We start from the raw sequence: 17,770 nt of genomic DNA on the forward strand, positions 1-17,770 counted from the left end.
CGCCTTTCCCCATTCCCATTATGCCCGATGGGGCGAGAATGGGGAAGGGTAAAATGGGAAATGGGGATTTACAGCCCCACTCACCTTGAAATGGGGCGGTAAATCCACCAACCGCCCTGGCGTAAACATAGTTTACGCCATGGTGGTAAGGGTACGACCCAGGCGGTAACTTACCGCCTGGGTCGTAATGAGGGCCTACCTCTATCCACCATTCACCGGAATGTGCATTGCCAGCATCACCCAATAGAAATACATAATTCATTTTCTAAACATTTTCTGTAATATCAATAATGTAAGACTATCCTAGTCCCCAAAGTGACCTGAGTCTCGGGAGTATAGCTCAGGGGCAACGTGCTCGCCTTGGAAGCAAGACGACTCGGAGCAACACAGGTTCGATCCCCGGGTCCGCACTTAAAAACCTCTGGGTATTAAGCGCGTTATAAATAACCTATCATATCAAAGAAAACTAGTTTATGTATTCAGCAGGCCGAGAAGTGTCTAACTATTCCTTTGAGGGAACGGAGTGTGTAAGTGAAGGAAATGTCCTCCTCTGCAACAGCAGGGGCAGTTGCTGGGGGGGGGTGCTATAGCCAAAAGGCCAGCTAGCCCCTAGCCCCCAGTCCCAACAGTTCCGACATCAGCGTAGCCCCGGGTCTTTTCCAGACCTAGCAACTCCCCTGTGCAACAGTAACAAGCTCCTGCTTCAGAGGCCCATTATATTGTCCTATTGCACTTGCACTACAAGCCTGCACAGGCATCAGAGGCACAGCAGATTCTCCTGGGGCACTCAGAGTCCACTTTAGAAATTGATGCTGCATTCATTTCCTGGCAGTGCCATTGAAAAACGTGCAAGCAGGGAATCGGCGCTAAATTTAAAAGGGCTTTCACTTTGATTGGCTCCATGTGGTGCCCAGCAAAGCGCAAATACCTGATCACCAGCCTTGCTACACCCAAGGAATACCAGCCGAGCCTGGGGGGACACAGTGCAGTCAAATAAAAGCCAAAATGTTGGATCAGGCATTTAAAGGTTTGGTCCAGCCCCAAACTCCCAGAGCGCACACATGTAAATCAATTCGGTACAGCCAATCACAGTCCTTCAATCAATCCCATCCACAGCTGCAGACTCGCAAGAAGCCCAAGCTCAGGAGGGGTCATTGAGCTATAAAAGCTCAGACTTCCAGTAGGGCAGTGGGTGTGTTTGGATTTTGAGCTAGCGGCAGGAGCTGGAGAGCGAAGATCTATGTTAAAACAACAAATGTTTCACCGTGAGGTCGAAAACCTCAATGGAAAGCGTGTTTTTCTATTTAAAATGCGGTTAGAGACCCCCGCAGCCCTCCCCCACATCCGCACATTTTAATAAATACTCAAACCCACCATCTATTTATTCGTTTCTAATCGTTGTTTTCCATGCAAGGTTTTTGACCTTGCAGTAATGGTTTGCGACATACAAGGGTAATACCGAGAGCGAGGAGGCAGTAAGGAAGAAGAGTGGAGACAAGAGGGGGAGATAAGTCAAATGGAGGAGGTTGATTTGAGATATAAAATTGATGGAAAAAGGTAGGGCTGAATAATAAGGAAGAGCAGGTTGGTCCAAGAGATAAGAGGGAAGTTGGCTTGAGGTGTAAGGTGGTTGGCATAAGAGATTAGAAGGAGGTTGGTCTGAGACATCATGGCGAGGTTAGAGTAGAACATCGGGGAGCTAGCAAGGGCAGAGATAGCAAGGTAAGGAAGTGTGGTGGGCCGGGAAAGGAGCAGTCTGGCTCATTAAGGACATTATGAACTCAGTTTAATGAAATGATGTGAAAAGGCCGAACCTTCCCTATCGCTAAAGGGATGACCCTGCCTATCTAAAGAAACTAAGGGTGCTTGTCTGTCATCAGGAAGTCCCACTGTAAAAATGTCATTGGTCCAGACATAACTCTACCTGACCCTACCACTAGCTTAACCAACTATAACTTAGCCAAGACAAGGTCTTTCTTCCCCTGGGCTTCTTGTAGTAACCGATTAGTCTCTGTATGGAAATGTCTCTCTCTTATATTTGAGTTTTTTTTGTACAATCTTCTTTGGTAAGATCTGGATATCTCCTCCATGAACTCTTGTAGCTCATATAAAACACTTCTGGGTTTGGTGCTCTCTTTACGATTATTCTGCTTTCAGACTGTTTTGCGATTGTCTCTCACACTCTTGTCTTTACTTGAGACACTTTCACAGTCTCTCCATGTATCCTCGACTACTTTTTATGGGACTTGTTCCCCTTTTAAATTCCTCCACTCCTGGGTTCTTTTTTTCTAAACTCTTTCTTCTATCATCTGGTTCTTTTGATAGTCTTATTTCATATTCCTTAGAAGCCGTGCTGGGGCTTTGCTTACTTGTTTTATGAACTTTTCACACCGGAAATCAGGCAACTTTAATTCTTGTATCTCATCTTTATGATTGCGACAAGTTGCACTCTTTATGTACTCTTGTATTCTGGGTATCTCGTCTTTATGACTGAGACGAATTGCACTCTTTATGTACACGCATATTCTTCATATCTCGTCTTTATGACTGGGACAAGTTGCACTCTTTATGTACTCTTGTATTCTGGGTATCTCATCTTTTTCTGAGACGAGTTGCACTCTTTGTGTACTCTTGTATTTGTTGTATCTCGTCTTTATGACTGGGAAGAGTTGTACTATTTATGTACTCTTGTATTCCTTATATCTCATCTTTATGACTGGGAAGAGTTGCATTCTTCATATACTCTGGCCCCAGTGGCCTACTGTTTTGCCTTTCTCCCCGGTACCTTCATCTGCATAAGGGAACATTGCAGGGCTCACCATGCACTGGTATTCTTCACTGTTGTCGCTTCGCTCATTCTGGCTTTTCAGCTGAGTCTCGTTCTTGGCTTACCCTCTGGCTGCAGCCGTCTACAGATTCGGGCGACAGGGAGCTTCTTGTGCTCCCAGCTGTGATGGTCTCAGCGTGATTCAGCAGGTGTCACACCCATCATGAGCCGATCGTGGTCAGGCCATCACCAGTTCCTGGATACTTATTTCTTCTCGGCAGCAGTTTCCATGTTGCCATTCTTGCTGGCCTCCCAGTGTCGCTCTGTGGCATTCCTCACCGATTCAAAAGTTGCAGGCTCCATGGCTTGCCTCCACCCTGCCCTTCCAAGGTGCGATCATATCAGGGGGTTTGCCCTGCATACCAGACACTCTCCTCCTCCTTTCTCCACACATCTTGTCTTAAAGAGACATAATCGTTTCATATTTCCGATAAATTCACTTCAGCATTGCCTCCAGAAAGATATAAAGATGTTACATTCTTCTTCACAGCAGGCAGTCCCATATACACTGCTATGTTTGGCAATCTAGGAATTTCCTCATAGGAACGGGAGTCCTTGGCCCCCATGGGGAGTCACTCTCTGAGAGGTTCCACTTTCCCATACCCCTAGGGAGGCTATCACAGAGCAGGGTCATCTCACTACTCTCAAAGAGGGTGACTCCCCCTTGAGAGAAGGGGTGAATACCATTGAATCCTTACAGAAGATACAGGAGGGCATGTGTGCAAGGGGTAGAGGTGAAACCCCAATCTGAAGTGGTTAAGCACAGAGTGGGAGAAAGAACGAGGGCATAGATTGGAGGAGGAGAACCGGAGCAGGTGTAGGAAAGTGGTGAGGTGGGAAGTCGGGATCCTAGCAGCGTGAGGTCAAATAGTCCTCATTTGATCATTATGGAAACTGGGGAAGGCAAACCACGTTGGCTCCATCTCAACACTGAAAAGAAACTCTACCACCAGCTACAGCTCATGGTGGAGACATAGCGACATCTACAGAAACTACAAGGCACATCCAAGGTAGTTGTATCCCACCAACAAGGAGAGACGAACTGGAAGAAATCCAGCAAGAACACTGTTGACCCTGTGAGTGCTGGGGAAGAACTCCACACCTTGTGAACCTGATTAAGAAACCCTGACACTATTGGAACTGTTGAGAAAAGACTATCCTGACACTTTTTGAGTTTGCCCCAGGGGAGAACCTTAGTGTGTTGAATAAGGTATGTCTTAACTTAAGAATTACACTCAGCCTTGTTTCTGATCCCCACTCGGCTATATCACAATATGCATTGAATCATCTTCGCTATTGGCACGAGGCACACTTGTAAAATTATTTTCTCCATGTTTGCCTAATCTGTGTGCTTATCCGGTAGTTGAGAACACTATACATCGTATGCACTTTATACTAATTTGTATACGAGCAATACTAATGATTTATGCACAGCCATGCCCATTGGCTCGCCCTGCAATATGTAATGAGAAACGGGCCCACAATAAATCTCTTACCACATTATTTTCCCCAACACATGGCAAATAATAAATGTAGTCTTCCCTCCTCATCTGTCAATCAAACCATAATTCTGCAGCACCACATTATTCTTTTTTTTTTATTATAACAAAGGATTGGCAGGCAGGCCTTTGACCTGGGAAATAATTTTTCGGTGACCCTGGTTCAATTTGCATGGATGTCTGTTGTTGTATGAGTGCCACAGTACTGCTGCTGCACACGTCAGTCATTGGGACTAAAGTTCTACTTGGAGAACCCACCAGATGTCTCTTACTGCTGGCATGCCTGACTAAGAGCTGTTCCCTCTAGTGCAGTTCCTTGGATGTAGGTACTTCCGTTTCTGTACTCGCAGCTCGCTGATCACACCCCACTCTATGCCGTGTTCCACCGGCGAGTGGCCATGCAGCCCCAACAGACCCTGTCCCATGCTAACTGCCACAATCCATAAGTGTCCTCGCCCAGAGACCTTCTCCAGTGCTTGTCCTGGTGTTTGTGCATAAGCACCCTCTGCACTGGCTGCCTCGCCATTCTTGTGTAGTTTTATTTTGACTGCAAGTGACTGGATGGACGGACGGACGGACGGACGTCTTCTTCTTTAGGGGTTGGCTGATCCGTGATGCTACGGCCCCCTCCAAAGCTTCCTATGTTTTGATCCCATCCTAGACAGCAATGTAATGATGTTGGAGTCATTTGTGTGACCACCTTTCACGGACTATGCAGCACCACAAATAAGGTTGGGTGCTCTTTATTCCATTGGTTCTTTGCAAATAAGTCAGACATCAATCTCTCAAGTATTAAAATGAACAGATCACAGGCACATCCTCTCACAGCCGGCCTCTTCCTGCCTTCTCACTGGCATATCCTCTCACAGCCGGCCTCTTCCTGCCTTCTCACTGGCACATCCTCTCGAAGCCGGCCTCTTCCTGCCTTCTCACTGGCACATCCTTGTTCAGACGGCCTCTTCCTGCCTTCTCACTGGCATATCCTCTCACATCTGGCCTCTTCCTGCCTTCTCACTGCCATATCCTCCCGCATCTGGCCTCTTCCTGCCTTCTCACTGGCATATCCTCTCGCATCTGGCCTCTTCCTGCCTTCTCACTGGCATATCCTCTTGCAGCCGGCCTCTTCCCGCCTTCTCACTGGAATATCCTCTCGCAGCCAGACTCTTCCCGCCTTCTCACTGGTACATCCTCTCGCAGCCGGCCTCTTACTGCCTTCTCACTGGCATATCCTTTCACAGCCGGCTCATGAACTCATCATGCCATAAGATTCTCACTAAACCTCCACACCATATCTCTCTCTCACTCACACCCCCCAAAACACACACAAACCCCATCTCCACCACACACACACATCACTACCCACCCACATGCACCACGTCACTTCACAACTCCACCACAGTTTAGACAATCCTGAGTAATCTGGACCTCAGTAGGTCTCTTAAATTTTAGTGGAACTGCACAAAATAAATCCCATTTTCAAATAGGCTGTTCGCTAACAACTGTGGTCAATATCCTCAAAAGTGTGCTAATAATACGCGCATCAGTCGCTGGATGGTGTTTTGGATACTATTCCAAGGCTGGGATTCTCCCCCTAACCCCTTTCTATAGGCATCCCGGTCGACTCTGTAAGGACCAAAAGTGCAGAGAAAATATAAGGGATGCCTGCTTTTTAGTCTGTGGTCTATCAGGCAATACAATAAAGCTAAAGAAAATTAGACCATCCAGACCAGAGAGAACATCCGATTACTCTTTCGATTTGTAATCGTTAGCTATTTATTTTACAACAAACCGTATATCAAATTACACAATGACAAATATATTCATATAAAATGTGGCTCTTTGAACCTAGAACAAACACATCACTCCAAACAAACTTCATCCACAACATCTTCATGCATTCATCACATTCACAAACGATAGAAAATGATATTTTGTTCATATCACAATAACAATGGCAGTTAAAGCATTTCTTGGTTCAACACTTGATTGATTTACAATGTGTTCATCTGTCAGCATTCATGGGATAGAAAAACTGTTTGTCGGCATGTTTCGGTTGAGTTCTTAACGTGGGTAATGAATTCCCTTTGTGTATTATATTCAACCTTCTTCAGGACAAGAGACGTTCGCCAAATCTGTGTAGTCTCACAGAAAAGTGGGGGTGTGTAAGGCAAAGAGGCCTTGGGTCTCCTCTGATTTTTTCAGTGGCTGGCGTGTCGGTTCAGTGGAATAAATCCCGGCATGAAAAATCTCAAATAATGAGCTTTACGTCGTAAGTCTCAATTGGAATAGATGGGCTCGAAAAAGTAACCGAGCTGTGGGTTCAATCAGATTCTTTAGTTCCCTGTAATGAATCCCTTGGGAAAGAGTATCCGTTGCTGGTCAGTCACAGATAACAATATCACGAGATCGGTGTTTTCCTCGGCTGTGTACGTCAGTGAATAAATCTGTAAGCGCTCCTCCACTGTCTGGTCGCTACTCTTTCCCAAGGGATTCATTACAGGGAACTAAAGAATCTGATTGAACCCACAGCTCGGTTACTTTTTCGAGCCCATCTATTCCAACTGAGACTTACGACGTGAAGCTCATTATTTGAGATTTTTCATGCCGGGATTTATTCCACTGAACCGACACGCCAGCCACTGAAAAAATCAGAGGAGACGCAAGGCCTCTTTGCCTTATACACCCCCACTTTTCTGTGAGACTATGCGGATTTGGCGAACGTCTCTTGTCCTGAAGAAGGTTCAATATAATACACAAAGGGAATGCATTGCCCACGTTAAGAACTCAACCGAAACATGTCGACAAACAGTTTTTCTATCCTCTGAATGCTGACAGATGGACACATTGTAAATCAATCAAGTGTTGAACCAAGAAATGCTTTAACTGCCATTGTTATTGTGATATGAACAAAATAACATTTTCTATTGTTTGTGAATGTGATGAATGCATGAAGAAGTTGTGAATGAAGTTTGTTTGGAGGGATGTGTTTGTTCTAGGTTCAACGAGCCACATTTTATATGAATATATTTGTCATTGTGTAATTTGATATATGGTTTGTTGTAAAATAAATAGCTAACGATTACAAATCGAAAGAGTAATCGGATGTTATCTCTGGTCTGGATGGTCTAATTTTCTTTAGGACCAAAAGTGCTCCTGTAGCATTTGAGAACGGTGGCCTCTTGGATGTGGTATGTTGGGCAGATAGTAGTGATACGGCCGCAGTCATTTTCTAAGCACTACTCCGTGGATGCGGGCGCTGGAGCAGATGCACAGTTTGGTCGAATCCCCCTTAACACTATTTTTTGTTACCACTGGCATATATGTAGGCTGACCTTCACTGTGTCTGGATTAACATTCTTTGCAATCCAGCCCTGAATCGGGAGGATGTGGAAGTAGACATGCCAGTAAGGACACTAGAGACGGTCTTCTTAAGCTGCGCATTGACCGATGCTGCACGTCAATGTGGCGCACAGGTGCATGGCCACAGCCCTGCATGCACAGTTTCTCCTCCCGCTGAGGTCACTGCTTTTGCACGCATTGGTGAAGACTGGAATCTCCTTCGTACTTGCAGTGTCATTATTCGTTTCAAGGGTCTTATTGCCCAAATGGGACTCCACTGCTTCATGCACTTTTGGCTGTGCCTTCTTGCTTCTCCTCTTCAGCTTGTGCAGAATTGCCACAGCAACTAGCTTTTTGTGGCAACAGCAGTTTTCGGTATCAAATTCAAACAGGTACTTTCATCTTGGAGACTAGCCATCCAGTCCAGGCTTTCTCACTATGGGGTACCATATATTTTGAAATACGCTTCTTTGTGGTTCCAGCGACCACAGTGTGGTGGGGGGATTCCCCTATATGCCTCTATTTACCTCTACCCAAACTATGAAATCCTTATGGAGTTGCTTGTCCCAGATGGAAAGTCCTGCAGGCCGAAAAACTTCATCCTACGCGAAAAACGACACAGCGGACAGCAAAAACAACCAGGAGTGATGTAGGGTCCAGCTTGGGCTGAGTATGGAGAATAGTGCAGCCTATAGATTGGGAGGCCTCCTCCCACAATGACATGAATGTTGGTGGCACTCAAGCAAGCAACCCCTGGGAGGGTAAAAGCCACAGGGTTTAGGGTTACACAACCAACTTCACTTCAGAACTGCATCTCTGGTTTAAATCTGACCGTCTCTGAGAAGGGGTGCCCAACGGTGAGTCAAGGTTTCATGGAATCTGGCACAAGCATCTAGCTGGCATTTACCTGGTACTTGCACAGAGTAAACTCTGCATGCTTTCAGGAAAGCACTTCCGGCTCAATGCTCCATTAGTGCCACGGGCGCCTGCCTGTGGAATTCTCTGCCCGTAGAGTTCCAGCAAGAAGCCTGCACCATGTTCTTCACGAAAATACTCAAAGCGCTCCTCTTCAATCAAGCATATACGCCTACAGCAGTTGCTGCAGACGGACGAATCGAAAGTAGAAAGGTTATGCGCTTTGCCGTCCTCTAGCCGGAGCGGATCCTCGGCTCGCCTTGCACTTCTCCCTTTTTGCCCGTTGCCTTTTAGCACTTACTCTGATCTGAATGTACCCAAGACCTGTGAAGGATCAGTTGAATGTCCCCCTTCTGTCTTGTTCCCTCCCTCTACATCCCTTTTGGAGTACTGCAAAGTAAATTTGTATTGGCAGTTGGTGCTGTATAATCAGCAATAAAGTTCCTGGCTGTAGGGCATGTTAGACTGACGAGGGGAGTCCCTTATCCCTTCTGTGCCCAGCATAGAATCACAAAGGTCCATAGAAATTTCAGGAACAGACAGAAATGCTCTTTGATGAAAATAGTCTGAGAATAACTTTGCTAAAGTCAGTTCTGGAGCCATCTCTTTCGCAGTCACAAGAATGTTTACAGCCTCTATTATTCCTGGGATCCCTGGCACAATGGTGGGGTACTGGGCGGGTGTGTATTAGGGCAGGTTTCTCTGCCGCGTCCTGCTATCTCTTAACTTGGTGACCTCGTTCCTGGGTAACTGAACCTCACCCATCTAATGTACAGCAGAATAATGTTGGGAACCACTTCCCCAAGATGAGATATTGGAAGAGTTTGTTACCATTATTCTTTGGTTCAGACTTTTTACAGGGCCCTGGAAAGATGGGTTAGCCCTTTACTTGACCCCCCCACCTCACCCAGTGGACACAAGTGTATCCTTTGCTAGACATCTTGCATGTACATGCAAAACCTGCTTCGATGGTGTTACAACAGTGTTGTACATCATCCTTGAGCCGCAATCTTCGACTCTTCATTTCTTTGTATTAGGTCAAAAGACCTTTTTTTTTTTAAACGAAAACAAAAAAAGATAGATTTATAAAGACTGCTCTGTGACCACACAGGGTGGTCTTTCTAAATCGATCGGTCATTCCTCTGTCGTAGACGAGTGCGTGCAGGGGCTGACCGGCACGGGAGAGCAGGTTCGTGTGGATGTGTGCGTGTACGTGTGTGTGTGTTTAAGGGAACGGGGGTTTCTGGGGTTGGGAGGGAGATAGAGGAGGGTGACAAAGGGGGGCTTGAGGTTAGAACCCCCTGATTTGTAAGTAATCGAGTCTGAGCGGGTGGGGGTGGGGAGCAGGACAAGGGGATATATTCGCTTTTCGCACGCTGCCTAACATCGCCGAAAAAAAATCGGTCTTTTTGTGAGGCGACCTGAAAAAAGCGAAAACATGACATAGAACCCATTTCTTTGTTGTGCGCAGGTTTCCCTGAAGTATACATGCTCTCGGACTCCATAACACACTTCTTGCTCACACGTAATTAGCAAGCATGTTGCCTAGAAGCTAGTAGCTCTGTGACTGCGGGGTAAATTACACTTTGAAGTGAGCTTACTTTTATTTGTTGCTTTTTGAGTTGTGCGTACTTTGCACGGCAGACCCTGGTGCTACTCCTGGTGCCGGCTTATGAATTTTTCGTCACTAGTCCAAACGCACTACCTTATTCTGTGTAGCAGTGCACTAAGTCTGCAGTGTTGTTCTTGCAGTTTCTGGTCCCCCAGCTTTGGTGCTGTTTACACTGATAGCTTCACTTCACTTTGGCTGTGCTAGAAAGTGTTTAGGAAAGAGAGAAGTTCCCTAGGTGAAGGGATTGTACCTTCACGTTACCTCTACAATTTGGGAGAGAAGAGGCAGAACCTGGGAAATAATACATATGACGTGAGAGGGGGGGGGCAGGAATTGTTCCATTGTCCACAGAGTTAGATGCCTCAGCAGTATTATCTCTTGCAATGCAGCTGCCACTACCTGATTCTCCAAATGTAGTGTCGTCTGGACTCTGCTTGGATTATCCCCCACCCCCTCGAGACTGCTGGTTGATAAAGGGAGTGGGCCAGAAGGGAATGGCCAGAGAATGAAAAATATGGTTTCAAAAATCATTTGCATCTTACTCCTCTTCAATGCAAAACAGTAAAGGTTTAGATTCTCAATTACCTTCATTTTCAGGATTTAGGGGTGATCTAAGCTCTAAGACTCCTGTCCTCCCCCTCTCCCCCCCGCACCCTTGCAGCTCGCCCCAGTGACTGACATTGAACTCATGGCCATTGAAGAGGCTGACTAAGAGGGTTTGGGTTCGGAAGAAGATTTTTATTTGAACACTCCTCCTATCTTCTCCGAAGCCCCTGAAACGGACTTGGATTTCTCAATAAACCCCCTATGTGTCAACTCCAGCGTCTGCTCAACACAATAAACTCTCTTGAATGATCAGGACTATAGATCGTACAGTGACTGGCACTTAGGACGCCATACTGTTGGAATTGAACCAGGTGTTGAGTTCATTACTGGGTCTGTTTGAGAATTTACAGTGAGACTCACAATCGCATTAGGTTATGTTGGACTTCATTTGGTGAACATTGAAAATTGAAACACAGTCCAATTTACAACAAAAGACTCCATTGTGGGGTCTGTTCAAGCGATAGAGAAGTCACCTGCTAAACCTGAGCAAATTTTGATTTGGGGAGACTTCCCAGGCGTAACCCTCCAGGATGCGCTTATACTAGAGCCAAGTGAGGGATCCAGGGGGAGTAACCATTTTAAAGGCTCTCCTCTCCCTTAAATGTGCCGCAAAAACTAAAGGCAAACAGCTCAAAAAACTAAGAACAGCAACCAAATGAAGATTCCGAATTCAAAACGCAAAAACCTTTTTTAAGTCTTAATCCATCACTACGGGTAAAGTACATGTCTTGCAACCTGCAGAGAAACAGGCTAATGGTATGTCTCGTGTAAGGGAAGATCAAGTGAAAGAGACATTATTCTTGCCAGCTAGGTCCACTCATATAGACAATAAAATCATTGTTAATTTGAGTGTTATTCGGAAGGATACAACTGTTCAAACAACTTTTGCCTCCAAGAAACAAACGCAGAGCGACATAAACATGTTAACCTGCACTAGTGGGGATTTGGACAAAGGCTATTTGGAGGAAAAATAGAGGGTTTCTGTGGGGGTTATGAGAGCCGCAAGCGGGGGACCATATTTTAATAATCTCCCTCTGGGGGAGTGTTTGCAGTTGTGGGGAAGGGTAAAGAGAGATATTATAGTCTCCAGGAGATGGCCGTGTATGACAGACGAAGTATATGGAACTGCCTGGTTCACGAGAATGTCCAATTGATACCTCCTCACAACGTTTCCCTGCATCCTTTCCAGACATCCCGGATGGGGGTGTAAAAAGAAAAGTGTTCTCCCATTATGGTACAGAGCAAAGTGCTAAAGTTTCAGATTGCAGAGACCAAGGCTACAGGGCAACAAATTAATTATTTATGTAAAGAATACAAGATCGAGCAAAAGTGTTAATAACAAGAGGAATATAAGATTCAGATTTGAATGTTTGTTATGACAAAAGATGTATGGTGTTGAATCGCACAGGAATTCTGAGGCTGCTGACACAGTTACCCTGTTTGAGGTGTAAGGAAGGCATGGTCCACACCATCCCCTCCCCCCAACCCCTACCACCAGCCCTCACAAGAAGTGCCCGCCAACTGACCAAAGAAAGACTCTTACCCTTCCTACAGGGACCTGCCTTTAGACCCCCCTTAACCAACGACTAAGAAACCCTTGCCAAGAACTACGATTCTGCTATCACGGCAGCAGCCAATGCTATCGCCCCACTTAAACCGCGCAAAATAAAACCTACTAGCCACACCAATGCTTGGTTCACCCAAGACCTTCTCAAATTGCGCACAGACAAATGAGCAGCACTAGCCCGATGGCAATCATCCCATGATGATATAGACAAACTTAACTTCAAATCCCTTGCAAATGATTATAAGAAAGCCATCATCAAAGCCTAATCATTTGAAGATAGAATATCCGAGGCCAAATCAAACACCAAGGAAATGTTCGCCATATTCATGGAACTTGAGACCCCTACACCCACCCCCCAAAACTTCACCAAAGATAAAGCATGGTGTGATGACATCCAAACAGCCATGCGAAACAAGATCAGCTCTCTCCAAGCCAAAATTCTGAACACCAAACTAGCGCTCCCCACCCCCTGAACCCCCCATTTCCTCAGCCACAGAGGCCCCCCCTACTTTCTCATTCAAAACCATTCAGGAGAAAGACATGATCAATATCATGAAAAACATCAAACCCTCCAATTGCAAATGAGACTCCTGCCCCGCCTCCATCATCAGAGACTGCGCAGACACCCTTGCCCCTTTCCTAACAGCCTTCGTCAATGCCTCCTTCACCACAGGGAATGTCCCCTCATGCCTCAAGGAAGCATGGGTCCGACCTCGCATAAAAAAACCTACACTTGACCCCACCTCCCCTAACAACTACCGCCCCATCACTACAGTCCCATTCCTCCTCAAGATTCTAGACAAGGCAGCCTACCTGCAGGTCCAACACTTTCTCGAAGAGCATAACCTCCTAGGACTGAGACAATCCGGCTTTCAGCCTAGGCACGGGACAGAGACCGCCCTACTGGACCTAAAAAACCAAATGGATGACGCAAGGGACCAAGGCAAACCTATCCTGCACCTCCTCCTCGACCTCTCTGCAGCTTTCGATCTTGTGGATCACAACATCCTTTGCCATCACCTCACCTCCACAGCCAACTTCTCCCAAGAAGCTACCACATGGATCACCTCCTTCCTCCAAGGTAGGACTATGCAGGTCTTCTCTGACCTAGCCACTGCGTCACCCACCATCATGCTATGTGGTGTGCCCCAAGGCTCCTGCCTTTCCCCTACCCTATACAACATCTTTACCCGCCCCCTCTTCCTTATCCTCGACGCCATGGGCATCTCTTACACTAACTACGCTGACGACACTCAGATCCTTCTCACATTAACAGGTGACTATGACACTGACTGCACAACTCTCAACGACATATATAACACAATCCAAATGTGGATGGCCATCAACGGCCTTTGCCTTAACTCCGACAAAACTGAGCTCCTACTCGTAGGTTCCCCCGACACCCTCAAGAAACTTGATGTCCAGTTTAGCCACTTTACCATTGACTCAATCAGAATTTCAGTACTGGACATTGTAAAGACACTAGGGGTCTATCTAGACTCCAACTTGTCCATGACCAGACAAGTAAACGCAATCGCCTCCTCCGCGGTTTACCATGCAAAAGGGCCTTTTCTGTCAAAAGACACTTGCACCAACATAGCCAGAGCCATAACTGGTTCCCGGCTAGATTACTGTAATGTTCTCTTCCTAGGGACCTCTAACAAAAACCTCGAGAAGCTGCAAGTAATCCAGAACAGCGCCCTGCGTGCTGCTCAAGGCATTGCCAAGAGAGAGCACATCACTGCTGCCAGAAAAGCGTCCCACTGGCTCACCATAAAGGAAAGGATCTTATTCAAAGCGTTAAGCATCACCCACAAATGCATCCACCTCTCAGCCCCAGCGTACCTATCCCAGAGAATCCACCCTGCCGCCTCCACAAGACCCACCAGGACACCCTATGCCAATATGCTCTCCGTACCCAGGGTAAAAAGAGCTAGAGCAGGTGGCGCCAGCTTCCCCTAACTTGCTGCTTTACACTGGAACACCCTTCTCACCTCTCTGCGAGCTGAACCCTCATTAATTGCTTTCCGCAAAGCCATGAAAACTACCTTGTTCACCTAACCAACCCATTCGTTTAAACTCTCATGACTAACATGTATGATGTACTATGGTGTATGATGTATTATGATGTATGATACTCCTGATCGCTTAACGCAGGATCCTGCCTTACTGTAACCCATGGCACAACCTGTACCTGTAACTAAGTTCCCTTACAAGTAACAGCGCCACAATGCCCCTGGGCTGCCTGCGCGCTATACAAATGTAATAAATAAATAAATAAATAAATAAATAAAATCATACAATAAGACTGACACCACTGATCACAATTCAAGGGTGTTTATGGAACTTCAATTGGGTTTGACGACCATCAAATAATAATAACGCAGTCTTAATCCAGTCCGTCAAAATAAAAGGGCCTATACTAATAATGGTATTGCCAATCCTTACTTCTAAATACAAATAGTTTGGGAAACAATGTTATGCAAAAGAAAAGTGTTCAAGAATTGATATTTCAGTATTTTCAAACCGTTGGCCATGTTTTCAGCACAGGACAACGTGCCACACTCGAGTTTAGCACAGTCTCCGGCTTCTCCAGCACGGCGATGTAGCTCAAATCTCAGTATCAGGGCCTTCTGTGCCAAAGTCTCTTTGCCATTCAAAGTCTCTTACTGAAGAGGGCGTGATGCGACAAACACACATTTAAACGTTCCTTTTCCCTCAGGATTCTCATGTACAACTTCTTGGGTGATTTTCGATTCAACTCGGATCCCCCTTGTGATGCTGGAAATACATTGGAGGGACAGGGCCTCCGTGTCCTTGTTCTGTAGTCCTTTTTCATTTGTGTTCTGTATTGTTTTCTGCCCAGGAGTCCATGTGGGGACTGCTGGCAGTGCAGCTCTTCCTGTTTTTGGTTTGGTGTACAGAACCATGGGATACCCTTATGGCACCCATGGGTGGGAGTACAACCCGGTGCCCCTAGTGTATGTTTTTGGGCACCTGTGGGTGCTCCACAGAGCAGGGTATGGGCTGGTGACAGCTCCATGCTGAGTTTGACAGGTGCTCTGGGTATCCTCCATTTTGGGATATCCAGGCCCTGCCATTGGAATCAGTTGATTCCTGATAGGAAACAAGATGGCCCATGTGGCCTCTTGCTTTCTATTGCCTGTTACCTTGTTTTCCCAAAGTTCTGGGAAGCCCTGACTATGTCCCTTCCCCCTGACTGGCTGTTGGTGGAAAATCATATATGGTGTTGTTGTGAAATCCAGGTCAGACTGGCTGGAGCCTTCCCAATGACTGTATGTTGTGGGTACACCCTGTGGGGCCTGGGTGAATGGAGTGTGTGACCAATATGCACTTCTTGTTGTGGATGTCTGGTTTCTAGTATGAAGTACAATGACTAGGACAGCCCTGCCCGAAACTGGTATGAATGCAGTGTGTAGTGTTGAATGGCTGGGTACTTGTCCCAATCCACATTCCTTGTTGTGAGTGTCTGAGATGGTGGAGGATGGCCTGAATGCTCTGTATGCCTGATAGGCTGACTGACTCCTGAATGCCCTTCTGAGTGATTGGTTGCCTGAGTGTGACCAGGCAGGCTGACTGACTCCTGAATGCCCTTCTGAGTGATTGGTTGCCTGAGTGTGACCAGGCAGAATGAATGGGAGATCAACTAGTATATCTGGGGGCCTCTCACTGCTAGAAATCGTTCAGAAGCTGAAGTTGAAACTGACGCTTAATCTCGAAGCCGAGCCTGAAGAAGAAGGTTGACTGCTGTCTCCCTTCGCCAAAATCCGAAAGCCGAAAGCTGTCGAGACTGATCCAAGAGTTGACCTGGTTAGGTGCCCTCTTGCCGTGCTCTGAGGGACCATCGAGCACTGCTAACCTTCGCCGAAGCTCCCTGGAAGTCAGACCCGTGACAGGCTGCCGACCGGAGATGGGGATCGCCGAGGAGAACGAAGATAAGCACCGGACATTCCATCCACCATCACCGACCGGGGTTCGCAGGGCTGCTGTAACCGCTGGAGGCCTGTCGAAGCCGTGTTGCCCAGAAGCGGGGACCGCTTGATGCCGTGCCATCGACGACCAGAGCCGCACGCTCCTTTGCCTAAGACTTGATTCACGGACGCGCTCATCCGCACCGCCACCCACCTTCTCCCGCCGGAGAAGGCCAGGCCGTCGACGCGCCGAAGAGCATCCGCCGGTGGGTTTCCCGTCACCTAAAGACCACAGAGACGCCGGATGACTCGACGCCCTTGCCGGGCCACAGTTCTTCACAAACTCTTTGCGGTCCTGAACTATCGACATTGAGGTGCCCCGCACACCTCTTCTTTGCAGGACGTCTTTGCTCCGTCGTCGACGAGCACCGCTTGGATCAAAGCTGCCGCCTTGACGCTGAGTTCACTTTCTTCGAAGGATCTCGATGATCCATGGCTCCTGCTTTAAAGAGAGCCACTCAAGAAGGATCTGTCGACGACCCGAAGTCGAACTCTGCTATTCCAGGTACATTGGGGTTGTAGAAACATTATAGAAGGAAATAAGACTTATAGAACAATATATGGACTGGGCTTGTAATATATCTTTATTTTACAGGTTGCCCATGTGGGGGATCTGCACACAAACTGTGTCTATCGGTAGGGGGCCAGTATTCTGCCAATTGTTCTAACTGCTTTTCCTCCTATATCTATTGTTGGTTACCTTTATTAAGTGATTTGTGTGATATTTGACCAGAGTACAGTTGATGCACTGTAATGAAATCTGATAATAATTGCGGTACCACTTAGAACTGTATATATTTGCCATTGTAGATTTACTGAGCACAAAGTGAGTTATTGTGATTGTGTATATAACCTTGAACCTTATATAAAGACTGTGTTTTAACTAATACTGTGTGTGGACATTCCTTTGTGAGGACTTGGGGACTACACTGTACTTAAGAACCAGCCTGCATCACCTCCTGAGAAGCTAGGCCCTGATTGCTCGTCCATTGCTACCAACAATAGAGAATCTTGGCTGGGGTCCTCTGTGCCTCACCTCTAACATATAGAGAGCAGGAGTACAGACACTCCCTCCAGTCTTTACACCCCTCTGCCAGGCTCAGACCGACTTTAACATAAGAGCTTCAATTGGTCTCCCTCTGCCGGGCTCGGACCATATTCACATACTTTTCCAAACTTTCTCTGTCATCAAAACTGAAGACTTTCGACTGTGCACAGGATTTTTCTTGACCCATTGTAGGACCACTTCGATTCACATTTATTCGTTCTTTCAATGGTCTCTCTCCGCTGGGCCCGGACCAAATGTATCTACTGTTATTAATTCTCAGCTGGATACCTTACAGAGACCTTCGATAGAGCACCTACCCAGTGCCGGACCACTTTGTCAAAGGTATTCTAGCTTGCTTTAAAGTT

The 17,770-nt window shown here is 46.6% G+C and overlaps 1 protein-coding gene across 3 annotated transcripts in view; it reads right to left on the reverse strand.

Annotated features, from left to right (window-relative positions):
- The window catches only part of LOC138569416 (mucin-2-like), a 698,070-nt gene that overhangs the window by 249,598 nt on the left and 430,702 nt on the right, over window positions 1-17,770 (reverse strand). The gene's annotated exons all lie outside the window — the stretch shown is intronic.

The sequence above is a fragment of the Ambystoma mexicanum genome, chromosome 2q (genome assembly GCF_040938575.1).
Source record: "Ambystoma mexicanum isolate Mex_15411 chromosome 2q, UKY_AmexF1_1, whole genome shotgun sequence".
Lineage (NCBI taxonomy): Eukaryota > Metazoa > Chordata > Amphibia > Caudata > Ambystomatidae > Ambystoma > Ambystoma mexicanum.